This window comes from Drosophila willistoni, unplaced genomic scaffold, assembly GCF_018902025.1.
Source record: "Drosophila willistoni isolate 14030-0811.24 unplaced genomic scaffold, UCI_dwil_1.1 Seg124, whole genome shotgun sequence".
In the NCBI taxonomy this organism is placed as follows: domain Eukaryota; kingdom Metazoa; phylum Arthropoda; class Insecta; order Diptera; family Drosophilidae; genus Drosophila; species Drosophila willistoni.
This window is the reverse complement of record NW_025814085.1, coordinates 165286-182145: the sequence shown is the minus strand read 5'-3', so window position 1 is coordinate 182145 and position 16860 is coordinate 165286. Positions and strand designations below refer to the sequence as shown.

The window sequence follows — 16860 nt, the reverse complement described above, 5'->3', positions numbered from 1 at the left end:
TGCGTATGCGTGGTTTCGGCCACTCCTTTGCGTTGCTGCAGGAGCCCCACACAGACTTGGATGGCCGAATAATTGGATTCCCAGCCGGGATGAAAATTTTCGGTAGTCGAATCTTCGAGGGACACCAAAGGAACTCTGCCGTCATCATCGACGATCCAGATGCCATCTGCCTACCGGTCGAGTCGCTAATCACCGAGGATGGAGTATGCGTGAGGGTCACGGGTAAATTTGGCTCTATTTACCTGACCTCACTTTACTGCCATGCACGGGGTGAGCAGCTAGAGGATTGGATTGTCGCAAGCCGAGCCGGAGTCGTCAACTGATTCAGCGAGGTGTACACGTTCGATAATCGACGTTAGCGAATCAGCGTCTGCGTGGGCCGCGTATGACTGAAGTGTGGACGAGTGGGAGATGAGCGACCACAACATTATCACCGTTGTGGTGACGCCTTCCCAAGACACAGTTGAGCACATATGCTCCTGTGCCGTCCTGGAAGCTCAGGAATGCTAACTGGCGGTTGTTCGACTCTGAACTGGTAGAGGAAATTCGGGAGAACCTTCCGTTGGAGCACATCAGGATGTCGCCGTTGGACTCCTCGGTGTCTGCGCTACGCCTTGCCGTACAGTCTACGTGCGACAGGGTGCTAAGTCGCAGAACGTCGCGATCCGCTGGAAAGGTGAAGTGGTGGTCCACTGAGCTGAGTACAAAACGTCATGAAGTCAGGAGACTTAGGCGGAGGCTCCTGGATGCTAGGCGCAGAGGGAACGAATCTGCGCAGTTTCTTGCAACTCATCTGCGGACGGCGGTCCGCGAGTTCAAGAAGCTCATCCTGGAGAGATGACCCATGGGGGCATGCCTACAAGATTTGCCGAGGACGAAAGCTGTCCATACCCTGCAGTACGCGTCTCCGGAGACTCTCCGTCGAGTTTGCGGGGACATGTCCGCTGTCTTGGGGGACATAGCGGCGACACGCTCATTTAAGTTGCGGCGACATTTAACATTAGATGGCCTAGCAATAAGGACAATCGGTACAACTGAGCGACAAAGTCGACGGTATGTCCGCGGATGGTTTTTCGAAAATGTTTTGAGGGACATTTGCAAAGAAATTTCCTCTGAACGTCGACGGTACGTCGGCAGGTCTTCTTTGCGTTCGTGTCAGAGGACGTTCCAGCGACATTTGCTTTGAATGTCGACCGTTGATCGATGGATTTTCTTTGCATGCGCGTCAGAGGACGTTCCATCGACAATTGCGTTGAATGTCGACCGTTGATCGATGGATTTTTTTTGCATGCGCTTCAGAGGACGTTCCATCTACAATTGCGTTGAATGTCGATAGTGTTGTCCATACAAAAATAAAAAACAAAATACAAAATGTTCTTTTGATTAATTTATTCATTTATTAAATCTTTATTTCACAGCAATTTATTATATTATATTTTTTATTTATATTTATTTAATATTTATATTTCTATTTATTTATATAGTTATTGATTAACATAACTTAATTTTAAAACAAGAAAATTAAAATTATGTTATGTTAATCGCAATTAAATGTTTTTATAGTTGCCCTGAAGACGACCACCGATAAGTGGTCGAAATATATCGGAAAGAAATAACAAACTATTATTGTTTTGTTTTATTCACCCAAAAAATTTGAACTCGAGCCGGCAAAACAGACATCTATATATTTATTCTTGAAATGAAATTAAGGTTTATTAGAATAATTTGCTGTTGATTGACATTTTTCTCCTCGATTGATAAATTATTAAAAAGTGGCATTAGAAATAACAATAAACATAAACAATAAATTATGTCTCTTCTGCTGCCTTCGTACGGCGATTTTTCATTTTGTTCACAGTATTTTTGGCGCAGCCGATGGCATTTCGGAGCACCTTCTCCGCCGGCTGTCCTCCTTCAGACATCTGAATGGCTTCTGAAAGGACAAATATATATTTATAGAGATATATAAAAATTAAAATACGAAAAGTTGTATTTTTACCTAGTAAGCAGCTTAACACCTGGGGATAAGCTCTAAGGCTTAGCTTCCCATTTTTCCCATCTACGTTGTGCGATTCAAGCAGGTCATCTGAGAAAATCTTTCGTATGGTTTTCGTGATGGCCGCTTGGGTCAGTAAGGTGTTCATTCGTTTGATCTGCGAACAAAGAAGAAAATAAAATTGATACAAAAAATTATTATATGTTAATATATGTGGCTTCTAAGTTATTAGAAATACCTTTAGGGAATCCGTGAATAACACTACTTCTGAATAGAAATTGATTGATATTTACACGGATTCGCTAAAGGTATTTCTAATAACTTAGAGAGGCTAAAAAGAATACATATGAATGTACATAAAATTTTTTGGAGTCCGGTGTTATCCTTTGCTCCATCTTTACTATATCCTCCACAGACTCCAAGGGGAATAAAGCGGAGTTGTCGTCTGGCTTGTCGCTCACCATCCGCATTAACTGCTTTGTTAAGGCAGCTTGTGTCGCCAAAGCATCATTGAGATGGCTCCTCATCTCATCCATCTTTTTTTCAAAATTGGCCTCCATTTGCTCCATTCTTTTTAGCAGATCGGCGTTGCCTGAAATAAATTTCAAATTAAATATTACAACTTAAATATTTGGGTATTTTATTGAAACACTTCCTCGGTTGACCAACGATGCTTTCTGAAATATATTGAAAGAAAATGTATTAGAATAATTCTTAGAAAATCATTGTAATACTTACTAGATGCTGGTGCGTCGAAGCTCAAGCGCATAACTACTTAAAAGGAAAAAAATGTATTAATTTCTATTTCCACAGTGAATAATGAAACACACAAAGAATTTTTTTTTTTTTTAGGTATTCGAACCATGGTAGGTGAATCTTCAAAAGATGCCTAATGCGCCGTCGCATTAGGTATGCCCGATTCATAATGGAAATATGCCTACGGACTAAACACCTCCATTGAAAATGGAACCTACTAAATATGCAAAAATGGAACTAACACTAAACTATCCTTGTAAGGCATTGCAACCGCTTCGGTTACGAAATCGGAGACTCTAAACATTTCTACCGATTGAGCCATTCCTAATTGTGCTAAATAAATTCCTACACTACATGAAATTATGGGTTCGTTATAAAAGTTACTAATGTTAAGAAATCTCCTACCTAAAATATATATTTCTCCTAACTCTTCCTTAAATGAAACTATCTGAATTGGGATTCAGATGTTATTCTCCAACATAACAAAAATTATCTGGCCTTCTATTGGTAAGAATGCATCCCTTTATTTTGAGGACATTTCTAACTAATTCTGTTTCTTCCTCCCTCCCTACATCGAAACTATATTCTACAATTTTCCTATATACTTGTTGTAAAATTTGTGTAGGCTTTCGGACAAATCTTTTCAGAGTTTGCAAATAATTTTCAAACGAATAAGAAGACCCTGAAATCGGATCTCCGAGTACTCCAAGTTTTTCAAAAGCAGACTGACAATGAAGGTATTCCACTTTATGGTGGCAGGGTACTTTCTATTGTGAAAGTTTGCATCAGTTATTAATTCAACACTGCGAGTGCTAAATGTTAACACCGAGTCAACTTTTCGAGCCACCTGAATGCATTTGCTACAACCGTGACTGGAAGTATGACCAGGCACGCCAGTGACAAATGCTCTTGCAGGAGCGTCGCACACAATAGCCCTAAGTTCTAAGAGAACCTTTTTTTGTGCAATGGTGAGGCCATTTTCAATAATTTCGGACAACTCTGTTGTGAATTTGGACAAAAATTCTTCGCAAACTAATGGCTTATTGTGACCCATAAATACGCCTATCGGAAATACAGGGCATTTAATAACGTTATTCACTCGAATAAGAATGGGCCACAATTGAGCACGCGAACTGTTAAATAAGGGAAGTCCGTCAATATTAATGTCGATGCTTAATACATCGGGAAGACTAGGTAAAACTGAAAGTTCACTCAATTGCTGCGATAAGCCGATATGTAAATAGGAGCCACCCCCTATTCCACTGATATCAGGCTTTTCGGAGCAGTTGAACTTATAAAAGGGTTTTATGTGCAAGTTATGGGAATTTAAAATATTCACTAAATCAATAGCACAGCTACGTTTTGGTTTATGTTTTAAATACCAATTTCTCAATTTTGTATTTAAATCATCACCAACGTTGGCCTGTGCTTCTTGACTGCCTATCATTTCTTCTAAATGGACTACAACGTCTCCATCAATTGACATATCGGCGAAGTCACCATTGTCCCTACTTTCTTCTACACTTTCTACTCCTAAAGACTCAATGTTTCTATTCAAAGCGTCCCTTTCACGCTTTACTAATCTACGCATTTGTCTACTGCTCAACATTTTGTCTAACGTAAAAAAAAGCTGAAAAAATGGTAGTGTACTATAAGATAAGTAAATAAATACATTGTTAAATCAATTTTTTTTTTATCTTTTACTTCAACGAAAATCATTATTTTTGAGTTATATGAAACTAGAAAAATGAAAAAAATATATAAATAATTTTATAACAATGCCAGTGATCATGGAGAACTGCTTATAGTTTTTAAATGCTCTACGAGCCGTATTTCCGTCGTTTGTGCTGCCCAAACCTCTCTGCTTTGGCTGATCCACCCTTAATGACAGCTTTTCCCAGAACTATTTTTGAATCCTTTTTTTATTTTCCGAAACTGCTTTTTTATCATCTGACTGTGTTATCCGCCATTTCTTTAGGCAACTTTTATAGCCGGCGTGTAAAAAAAATTCAAAGGACCGAGCCGTTTGAAATGATAGGGTAGCAGTCAATGCACGCAGAACTTTTCCATCGATAACAGTTAGTTGCATTACGAATTTAACATAAACAACTTTGTTGTCAATATTAACCTTGCAGAAGGTTAGTTTCTTAATCTCATCCTTAATGTCGGAGTTTTCTTTCAAGATAACTTCCTTAGTTTCTTTCACGAACTGTAATTTAAGCGGACGGCAGAATCTAGGCGATTGTGGGGTTCGGTTATTCCATAAAATGTTTCCAGACGGATCAATCAATCGTAGTGGAGTTAGTGTTGTTGCGAAAAGACTTGAATCTGTAGCCATAGATCTTTTATCACAGAATGATTGGCTATAATTGGCTTGACCAGTGCTCCATTCAAAACCATAACTAACGATAAGATCAGCCAATAGAAAGTCTGTTTTTTGATTGCTCATAACGGTTAAAACAACATCCGCTTGAAGGCTGACGATGCAAGTTGCGGTGTGATTGAGGAGGTTTTGGGACCGACCTTTGCAACATTGTCTCCGATTTCAATACCTGCAGGAAGACATTGCTTCTTTCTGTCGGCTACTTCTTTATAGTGTGGAAAACCATCACATTTTGCCCTACTTGTGTGTTCTTTTATGGCATAATACTGAGCTTTGGACAAGTTGTTCTCAAGCAAAAAAGCTAAAGCTTCGTCTGCCAAACTTCGCACAGGCATAGTCTCTACTCTTTTACGCCTCCAAGATTTTGCCTTTTCAGGATTTATAGCAAGCAAATTCAACAATGCAGCAACGTCCGCTTCACCTCGCTTCTGAGCTGCTATTTTGGCAGCCGCTTTTACCAATTCCATGTTATTTCCAACTGCTTTTGATAGCTGACTCGCTTTTTTGATTTGTCCGCGTTTTTGTAAATACATGAACGGTAATATGGGTCTTCCAGGACGCTTTGTGGTACTACTGGTGCTCTGATTCATTCAGCCAGCCTGCAAATTTCCTTTTAAACAAAGCCAAATTCGACCTGCACTTTCGCCATTTTTGATACAATTTACTGGAAAACAACCGACTTTTCTCTTTTAAATCTTTAATTTCCATTTCACTCGAAGATCCGGCAGCCACTTGTTCTTGCAACCAGTTATAGACAACTGCATGGGCTTTTACTTTGTGTTTCTCTTTCACCCATATAGAAAATGCGTCCATATGTAAAAAAGTGAGGTTAGGTGCTAAAATCCTTATAGCATACTTTTTGGTTCGAATTTTCCTCATTTAGGAACAATATCCAAAGTGTATGATAATATGCATGATAACAAAGAAACGCCTCTTTGATTTTGTGTAAATTGCGTTTAAATCATACTTAATATTAATGTGTTAAAATAATAACGTTTTGAGTATAATAACTTGTTTATATTATACTAGAAAATATTGAAAATGAGGCCATTTTGAATAATTCCAACGCATTTTTTTCGAAATCCTGACGTGATGGGCAAAAGTAAGTACAGGGCCGTGATCAGCACCCCCAAATTACTATAAAAGACCTATTGAACTTAAAACACTTTTTCATGGCCTCGAAAATGTCGGCCTGTGTTATTCTACGACATAAACAACGTTTTAGACTGGACAATAGTAGACATTTTTTTATAACTCTCCTCAAAGTTAAGATTATTTAAAAAAATAATTTTTTTGAGAAAGGCTTAGAATTACACAAATAGAAAGACACTCACGTTCTATTTCTACGACACAAATTTACCAGCACAAAGTACAAACCCAAATTGTTCAAAGCCATTTTAAATTATTTTAATATCATCTTGCATTCGAAAAATATATTCACTCAAACTTTGTGCACAACATACCCTTAAGGTCAAAAATGTTGCTTTGGCAAAAGCACGTGTTATCTCCTGAGTGTATTTCGCGAGTGTTGGACAATATTAAAAAAACGCAGTATGCAACAGTGTGCTTTAGTCTTTAATCTAAAAATCGGTATCAAAAATTTATCGATCTTATGAACTTTTAAAAATTGACTTAAGTGTTTAAAAAATGGCTCCGCAACCCATAGTGCCATGGTATATATCCGCTGTTTTCTTGCTCTTTCGCACTCACTTGCCTTGCAAAATATATTATTGACTCCGACATACACACGAAGGCAACACGAACCTTTTGGTGTGAATGCCAATCAGAAGTACAGACGTGTTTTTTCTCTCACTTATTAGTAATACATGCAGATGTTCCGGGAGAGAGAAAGAGAAAGCAAGTGTACATACACATGAAGCGGCGATATTATTGGTAAGTTACTTCGCTCTATAAGTTTCGCCCACTGGCTTCGCTGACCATTTTGCTCACTGCTATGAGCTTTCAAGCCGTTTTTTTAAGCGCAAGCAATTGCAGAAGGGCTGTATTGCTTGACCAATCAAATTCTTTGTACAAGCAAACAAGCAAGAAAAATATAAAAAATACTTTCTTCCGCCATTATATGTTTCAATAAAATGGCGGCGACGGACACTGACTTGGGTTTTCTTGGTTGATTTTCTTGCTCTTTCGATTTTACTAGTCACTAGTATGTATGTATGTACATACATATATTTGTAAGCATGAAAACTGAAGTAGTCTCTTGCATTATTTTCACGAAGGCAGTTCCGCGTCCGATAAAAAATTGTAGTAGTCAAATATTAACCCATAAAAATTAATTCACTAAGTCTCAAAAAAAAAAAAGTGAAAGAATATCAAAGAAGTTAAAAAAAGCCAAAGTGCGAAGGTAACCAGAATTTCTTTGTACGCACAAGCGGACGCTTTGCGGTTATTTTTTTTTTTTTTAGAAAATGCAGAGGTAATCGGCAATTCGCCAAAACTTAAATAGTTTTTTTTACTTTCATATCCCGTATTTTACCTTATGCAATCAAATTTGGCACACTTAAAATTGAACTTAATATCTAGCAAAATACCAGATTTGATCAAAATCGGACAAAAAACAGTCGAATTATGCATATAAACGTTTTCCATAAGGCCGGAGTTGGCCGTTGGCTGGTGGGGGCGCTAGGGTGCTCGTATGATTGAGTAAGCGAGATACTAAAATATGCTTGTAAAAAGCATGTGAAAATGCATTTGTTTAATAGAGTTGAAATATTTGCTTTACTGGTGTATCGTCGGCGAGACGACTTACATACTTAGTTCATTTTTCTTGTGTCGCTCTCTAGACAAACCACTTGAAGAGTGTGCTTTGAGTTTAAATCGACCTCCTACACGATCAAAACTGTTTCTTTCTTTCTTTCACTATGCAAACTGTATGATTTATACGTATACGATTTAAAGAGGAAGAAAAGAGATTCTTTAACCAAAAAGAGAACCACAACGTGGAAAAAACGAGAAAGCAAATACATTTATGAAATTTTTATATCCGTCAAGTTTGCGACACTGTTAGAATCGAGATAGCGACAGTCCTCTGTTAACCCACTGTTAACTTTTTTGCATTTTTATTTTTTAATTTTTCTTTCAATTCGATTTATTACCTTTATTAAACAAATAAAATTGTATGGAATGCACAGTGAGCCCAAAAAGTATTGGCACGCTTAAAATTTTAACTTTTCATCCCATGCAAGTTTTGTTTTATTTGTCGCCACACCAAAATAAAAACGCAATTCTGTAGAATATGAAAATTGATTTTCATAACATTTTTTCGCAGTTATGTGCAGTTATAGGCACACCTTCATGCCAAAAAAGTAATGGCACTATTTCATAGTAGATTAGGGAAAATAAAAAAAAAATCAAAATAAACTAAAAATTAATATTTCGTTGGGCCACTTTTGGCCTCTATGACAGCTTGAAGTCGTCTCTTCATGCTTCCTACCAAGTTCGCCATATCCTGGCTTCCAATTTTCTCCCACTCTTTAATAAGTTATATGATAGTTCCTTATTTTTACTCCAATAATCCCCATACATGTTCTATGGGATTAAGATCGGGTGATTGTCGAGGGGTTTTTAGCTTGCAGTGATAAATGAACCAAAAACGAAGAATGTTTTGGATCACTGTCTTGTTGAAAAAGCCATTGAGATCCACTAAGGCCTAACTTTCAATACTAGGGGCCAAATTACTTTTTAAAACTTCCAAGAAAGCTTACTTGTCCATATTGCCTTCGATAAAGGTCAGCTGACCCACTCCCGATGCTGCACAACAGCCCCACACCATGACATGCCCGCTACCATGCTTGACGGTCTTACGTATATTATTTTCCTCCAGCTCTTTATTGGCTTTACGCCATACTTTTTGGCTACCATCGGATCGAAATAGATTGAATTTAGACTCATCACTAAAAATCACTGAGTTTCAAAACAAATCCGGCTCACTTACATATTATTTTGCAAAATCGAGCCTCATTTTTGTTGGCCTTTGAAATGTATGGTCTGCGCCTTGGTACTCTACCATTAAAGCTAGCCCTGTTAAGTGTATTTCGAATAGTTTGAGGGCAAAAGTTTTCCTTAAAGGTCTTCTCTAACTCGGGACACAATTTTCACAGCTGATCCCATTGGGTTTTGAGTAACTGCAGCCACAATAACCCTTTCTTGGCGAGGAGTAAATTTTTTTGGACGACCAGTGCGGCCTGCTGGTAACGTAATGTTTAATAACATTTCGAACACTTGGCGACGATCTGTCCACTAACTCGCTAATTTCTCGATAAGATTTGTTTTTTACATATAGTTTTATAATTAATTCACGAGTTTCTAAGGAAATTTCTGCTCCTCTGCCCATTTTGATCGTTTCTGTCTGAATTTAGATCGAAAACTGGCGCTGAACACACTATGTGTGTATGCCAGCAGCTCTTATTCTAAGAAAATCAGAAGAAACGGAACTTTACCGTTACAACAGCAAAAGAGTTAGACCACTAACCATAGAATACCCTAATTCATTTGAGAAGAAGTGAAATATGAAACACAGGTATTTAGCCAAACAGTTGCTTCTGCATTCAAGACGCTAATATAAAATGGCACTTTTCATGACTGCCAAGATGTGGCAATCGCGACATGTAAATTTATTGAGAAAATTAATAAGTTGTTTGCTTGCTTAAATAGCAATAATTTAACCCCTTCAATTCAGCCATTCAAAAAGAAAGTGACATGAAAAATGCATAATTGAAATGAAAAACCACTTAAAGAAGTGTCAATATTTATCAATATTTTATTTATCAATAAATTCAGTATTAATGCTTTTGCAAGATATTTGGAGTCAAGCAGAAGGTGTATATTTTCTATTATTGTCACGGTTAATCAAGATGCTCTCGAGCACCTATTTTACTTAACAGGAAGTAGAGGTGGTACCAACAACAATCCAATGCTTTTTGAATTCAACGCGATAATTTCGAAAATGTTGTCAGTCAAGAAACAAAGCGTGAACTGGCAATTGACAATGTAAACAACGAAGATCGGGCGTGTTATGTTAACATCAGTTTTGACCTATACGACGATGATGTGGAAGGTACCGAGGCTGCTGAAATACGATATTTTACGGGATTCGTGATACATAAGTCACAACAAAATTTTAATTGCAAAGAACTTGTGAAAGAAGATATTTTCCTCTACGACCAATCCGAGTTTTTTATATTTCATAAAAATTTAAAACTTAAAGACCCACAAGATAACACTATGCAACAAAATGAAGGGTATTAAAATCAAACCGCACCGGACCTTTTTTTTCTGAAAGTACAAGTATTGAATAGCAAAACCCTATTTGGGTTTTTCAAAGTTAGCTCGTTTTTTTTTTATATAGCGAGTTGAAATTTTTCATTTTGGGGGTATTTTTTAGTTTGTCATATGAGGTAAATATGACTTATATATCGATTTCTTCTTCATGCATTCGACCTAAATCATCCTTATTTATCGTAGAAATATTGTTAATGGTTAAATAAATTAATTTTATAAATGTTATATAACCGAAAATGACTTTTTCAGCTACAGTTCTAGAAAGAAATACAATTAAGCCCTTTTTTAGAGTAGTTATGGAAGTATTTTTAATTTATAACTATTTTTTGTGAGAATAATAACACTGTGATAGTCGAAAAAAAAGACATGGCAAAATTCGATGGTATCACCCTATTTCGGGTCCTGCGATTCGAACTGCATCATTAGTTTTTTAAGTTATCACGGTGGTTTCATACAAAATGTTTTCCGGAAGTTTTTCATCAAAGTTGCCATTTTTTCGAAAAGGATGTTTTTTTCATTTGCTTCTAACTTCTAAAATATTAATTTTTTTACAAACTTTCTTCAGCAACGTTTCTTAGAATTAAAAGAGCTACAAATGTTGGGAAGACATCTAGCCTCTAAGTCCGTCCGTTCCCGAGCTTTGGGACAAAATGTAAAAAAACGAATCTTGACCCAATTTTTTTAATGTTTTCTTTCTCGCATTTTGCTAATATTGAAAATTTTCCATTCGAATCTGGATCCTAATGTGAGAATTTACTATGCTCAATGGCAGCAGAAGAAACACCAGACCTACCTATTTATACCCTTGCACTGTCACTGTTTTCGAAAGATCTTGATCAAATTTGGCAGATTTTGTATACCCTTGCAAAAATGGTATATTTATTTTGGTCAGAAGTGTACAACGCATAGAAGGAAGCATTTCCGACCATATAAAGTATATATATTCTTGATCAGCATGACGAGACGCGTTCATAAAGTTATTTTCTCAATAACTTCATGCCATGTCTTTTTTTTCGACTATCACAGTGTTATTATTCTCACAAAAAATAGTTATAAATTAAAAATACTTCCATAACTACTCTAAAAAAGGGCTTAATTGTATTTCTTTCTAGAACTGTAGCTGAAAAAGTCATTTTCGGTTATATAACATTTATAAAATTAATTTATTTAACCATTAACAATATTTCTACGATAAATAAGGATGATTTAGGTCGAATGCATGAAGAAGAAATCGATATATAAGTCATATTTACCTCATATGACAAACTAAAAAAATACCCCCAAAATTAAAAATTTCAACTCGCTATATAAAAAAAAAACGAGCTAACTTTGAAAAACCCAAATAGGGTTTTGCTATTCAATACTTGTACTTTCAGAAAAAAAAGGTCCGGTGCGGTTTGATTTTTGGTGTTGCACAGTGAAATTATTCTTTTTTTGCATTGTACTTTGAATTGCTCTCTCTCTCGTAGCATATAACTTTAAGAATTTACTGTACCATTTTTCATCTTTTTTTTCGCAGTATTGGGTTGGGGGGAAAAAAATTGAAATTAACAATATGTTTTAAATTGCCCGCCCAAAAAAAAAACACTGTTCAAAATACGCGCCAAAAAAACAAGACAGTCTGGCAGCGCCAAAACCTAGAATAACTGCGTTACACAGCACTAAAATGCAATTTAGCGGATTTTTAGCCGTTTTTTATTTGCCAACACTGAAATCTCGAGTAGCTATAGTAAATATTTACCCAATTTATGCATGCCCACAATATAAAATCCGTTATTTTGGGAATGATCGAACTGAAAGGTGTAGGTTCAAGTACGGCAAAAAATCTTACAGCTGAAATATTGAAATTCCTTACGAAGTATGACATAGATTTAAAACAAGTAATTTCTACAACACCAGACAGCTACAAAGCAACAAAAATTATGAGACCTCCGATAATGAGGAATATGGCGAAACCAACAAGTCGGCGGACTTCCTCAAGAAGTTCCCCAGCGGCAAGGTGCCAGCATTTGAGGCCGACGATGGCAAATTCTTGAGCGAGTCTAATGCCATTGCCTTCTTTGTGGCCAACGAACAATTGCCCGGTGGCAAATGCACTGGCCCAAGTCCAGCAATGGATCTCGTTTGCTGACAACGAAATCGTGCCTGCCTCCTGCGCCTGGGTTTTCCCCTTGCTAGGCATTGTGCCCCAGCAGAAGAACAACACCGCCAAGCAGGATGCTGATGTTGTGCTCCAACTGCTCAACCAGAAACTGCTCAATGCCACCTACCTCGCCGGTGAGCGTATCACCCTGGCCGATATTATAGTGTTCAGCAGCTTGCTGCATTTGTACGAACACGTCCTAGAGCCAAATGTACGCAAGCCCTTCGGCAACGTAAACCGTTGGTTCCTTACCATCTTGAATCAGCCACAGGTGCAGGCTGTAGTCCTTGACCTACAAACTGTGCGAGAAGGCTCTGGTCTTCGATCCCAAGGAATAGGCTGAATTCCAAGTCAAGGTTGGCGGCGGTAAGCCACAGCAGCAAAAGCAAGAAAAGAAGAAGCCCAAAAAGAATAAGGAGCAAGAACCGGCCGAGGAACTGGATGCCGCTGATGAGGCATTGGCTTTAGAGCCCAAATCGAAGAATCCCTTTGATTCTTTGCCCAAGGGCAACTTCAACTTTGATGACTTCAGGCGCGTCTACTCCAACGAGGATGAGGCCAAGTCACTTCCTTATTTCTTTGAGAAGTTCGATCCTGAGAACTACTTCATCTGGATCGGTGAATACAAGTACAATGACGAGTTGGCCGAAGTGTTCATGTCGTGCAATCTCATCACCGGCATGTTCCAGCGCCTGGATAAGATGCGCAAGGCTGCCTTTGCTTCAGTCTGTCTTTTCGGTGAGGATAACAACAGCACCATCTCAGGTATTTGGGTGTGGCGTGGACAGGATCTGGCCTTCACTCTGTCGCCCGACTGGCAGATAGACTACGAGGTCTACGACTGGAAGAAACTGGATGCCAAGAGCGAGGAGACCAAGAAGCTGGTCACCCAGTACTTCTCATGGACCGGCACCGATAAGGATGGTCGCAAATTCAACCAGGGCAAGATCTTCAAATAAATCAATCACCATCGCCACCTACAGTAACATGAGAACGAATTAACAACCGCACAGTGGCGGACCGTGCATTCGATTTTGGGGGGGCAAATCGAAGACAAAAATTTTTTTAAACCAAGTATGGAAGAAATTTTATTTTATTATATAAAAATAATATATACATACATAGTGTTTTCAAACTTGATTTTTGGTATATTATATTACGCGTAGATGACAAATTTACAATTCATCAAAGAATATACATACGTTAACGAGATTAATAACACAAAGAAGTTGCTGTCTCAAACAAAAATTACTAAACCATTCGGTGTGCTCCTAGATTTGCAAACCGTTGAATGATATCTTCTGGTTTTACTTCAATGTCATAATGAATATTCAGCAGTGCTAGACCTACCAATCTATTCTGTAGCATGGTTGTTCTTAGCCATGTTTTCATACGTCGCAAGGTTGAAAAAGACCGTTCGGCGCTTGCATTTGTGACGCACATTGTACATAAAATTCTGAGCAAAGCGTAAATTGTAGGATATACATCTTTGTCGCAAAGTTCCAATGTTTCCAAAGCACTAACTGGTATCTCAGAGTTTTTTCGGCGAAATCTGGGTTAGCTTATTCTTCCAAAAGTACTGCCAGTGGGTCATTTCTCCTTTGAGTCTCAGTTGCAAAAGTTTTTCTGGTTCCTTAAGTAGAATGCCGAATCGTTGAATTAAACAGTTGATTAAATCTGTATTTTCGTTTGATGTCATATCCTTAACATTTTTTGGAAGCAATGAACATAATTTGAAGCCATTTAGAACTTCTTGAGAAAATCGAATTTTTAAATCTTTAATAATATTTTCCAGAAGTGGAATATACATGGAGACTCGGAAGTAATCTTTACAGTTAGACGTGTTGTGATTTTCACGTTTCGTTTGTCTACCTGTTGTTCTTGGTTTCTTTACTTCTATATTCAATTCCTCAGCCAATTTTTCTGCATCTGTGTATATTTGTTTGAACTTCTCGTCGGCCTCTTGCCTTTGATTCGCTAAAGCTTCAACTAGACATTTAATTTTTTGGGAAGCTTTCGCCCAATCCATGTCTTTTTTTTGAAGAATTACACTGAGGGGTCAAGGATAAAACATCACTCAAACAAAACAACGCAATGATAAAGTCGAAAGAGCTAAGAGCAGCAATAAGTAATGTTGCTTTGCCCGCTGTTTCTCTGTTGTTCCATTTACTCACTTTTGTCAACGCCTTAAAAATTTTCGGCAAATCCACTACAAACTGGAGAACAGAATCATGTCGTTCGACCCCTCTTGTATCGCATAAACTTTTCAGCTTGTGCCCAAGTAATTTTGATAATGCTATACAACGTTTAGGATGTGCATTCTGGAAGAATTTTGTCACCTCTCGTATGACGTCGGAAACTTTTTGAATTGACTGAATATTAGAAGATTTCATTAGACTGCTGTTAAGTTTGTGAGAGAAGCATGGAACCATAGCAGCGTTATTCGCTTCTTTTCTTATTTCATTCACAGCTCCACATTTTTCTGAAATGTTAACAGCACACGCATCAGCCCCAATCGAGATACAGTTTACTAAATTCAAATTTAGTTTCTTCAGTGTTTTTAAAACGATGCTGCCTAGAGAAACTCCGGTCAGTGATAATTCTACGTCGTCTTCCGAATCTTCACCATTTTCATCATTATCTTCAACGTCTTTAGCCCCTTCATAAACATAATTTCCCTCTTCTTTACAAAGTTCGCCAAAAGCGTCTATGAAATCCACTATGTCTCCTCTGACACGTGGTTTACCAGAAGAAAAATCAATGTACCGAAATATGAGACTTATCTAGACAAATAAGAAATTGATAACTATAAAATTACTAATTTGTTTCCAATGTCGCTGTAAAGGATGTATTAATCAAAATTTGGGTTAAAATGACACGTTTGAATTAATTTGTATAAGAACAGCAAATGTCCAGTGTAAATGATTCGCAACGTTTCCGCTCACGATTTGGATTGACGATTACGATGATTTGAGCCGAAACTTTGCGTAAAATACATCATTTACACTCGATATGTGCTGTTTTTATACAAATTAATCAAAATTTGTTCAATGTTAACAAATTGCTTGTTTGGATATGATTAAATACCTCTTAATTGTACTTCAACTCGATTTGTTGATAACATACTAAGTTCTTTTTAATTTAAATTGAAATATGGATAACAAATAGCTATTGACTATAAATCAAAACAGTTCTAACTATGAAAAATCCTTTTCCTCAGTGTACTAGACACGTCATTTAAAGTCAGCAACATATAAAAAATTAGTTACCTGTGCTTTTCCCGATAAATCGGAAGTTTCGTCGAATTCTATAGAGTAGAATTCAGCGTCGGCTACACGTCGTATGATTTTTTCTTGAATGTCAACTCTGCAGCAGTCGATAAGTTTATTTTGACCTGTCTTACTGATGTAAGTTGCGACTGTTGAAGCTTTTTTCAGACGCTCTTCTAGTGCTATATCTCCTGACTCCTTTTGATATTTCATCAGTGCCCGAAAATTACCTTCGTTTCGTGCAGAAACTGATTCTGTTGAAACTTCACCATCATCTCTATGCCCACGATATGCCATGTTTTATCGTCCGAGGAAAATAACTGCTCTTACAATAGACCTTAGAAATTTTCTAGTTTCTTGGCTTTGGGACAGATGTTTTTCATTTATGATATTGTGGACGTCGAATTGTGGATTGTGATAATTCTTCAGAAAATCATTTGCTGCAACAACTGCATTCTTGTGGTAAAGGAGTTGAGAATGGCTTTCCAGATCTCCTAACCTGCCGGCTAGATTCTTGAAGTTAACCAACAGTTGCGTGACTAGTATACCTAAAGGTGTATTTTTTTGGTAAACTCCTAAATTGTTTGTTGTGAACCATTGACAGTATTTGCAATAGAGCCCCTTTTTGACATCAGAAAAAACCAACCATTCGTTGCGATCAACTAAATGTTTATGTGATACATAATGCCTAGTGGGAAATTTCCCCTATTTCACCCCCCGTAGATCTGCCACTGCAACCGCATTCTACAAACTTTGAGATTCATTCTACAGCGAGAGGAGAAGACGACGATGAAGATTGGGATAACACACGTGTGGCCCTTAAAACATATTTAACTTAAGTTTCAACTGATCAATAATACCATATAATGGAGAGACAACTGCACGCCACCCAACTGTACCCTGGTTCGATTTTGTGTTGTTTAATTTACCTTTTCTGCATTTGTGTAAACTAAAAAAAAAATTGTTTTTATAAAGCGGTCATACATATGCATATACATATATATCAGAACAGCCA

General features: G+C 37.4%; 1 long non-coding RNA gene and 1 pseudogene across 1 annotated transcript; one reads left to right on the top strand and one right to left on the bottom strand.

Moving 5' to 3' along the window:
• Positions 1 to 1856: 1856 nt before the first annotated feature.
• On the bottom strand, positions 1857 to 2076 carry LOC124460821. Its single transcript, XR_006954806.1, has 2 exons — positions 2000 to 2076; positions 1857 to 1933 (listed from the first exon to the last, which is right to left on the bottom strand). It is a non-coding gene; the product is annotated as an uncharacterized LOC124460821 (long non-coding RNA).
• Positions 2077 to 3483: 1407 nt separating this feature from the next.
• LOC6649924 lies at positions 3484 to 13558 on the top strand (annotated as a pseudogene).
• The last annotated feature ends 3302 nt before the right edge of the window (positions 13559 to 16860 follow it).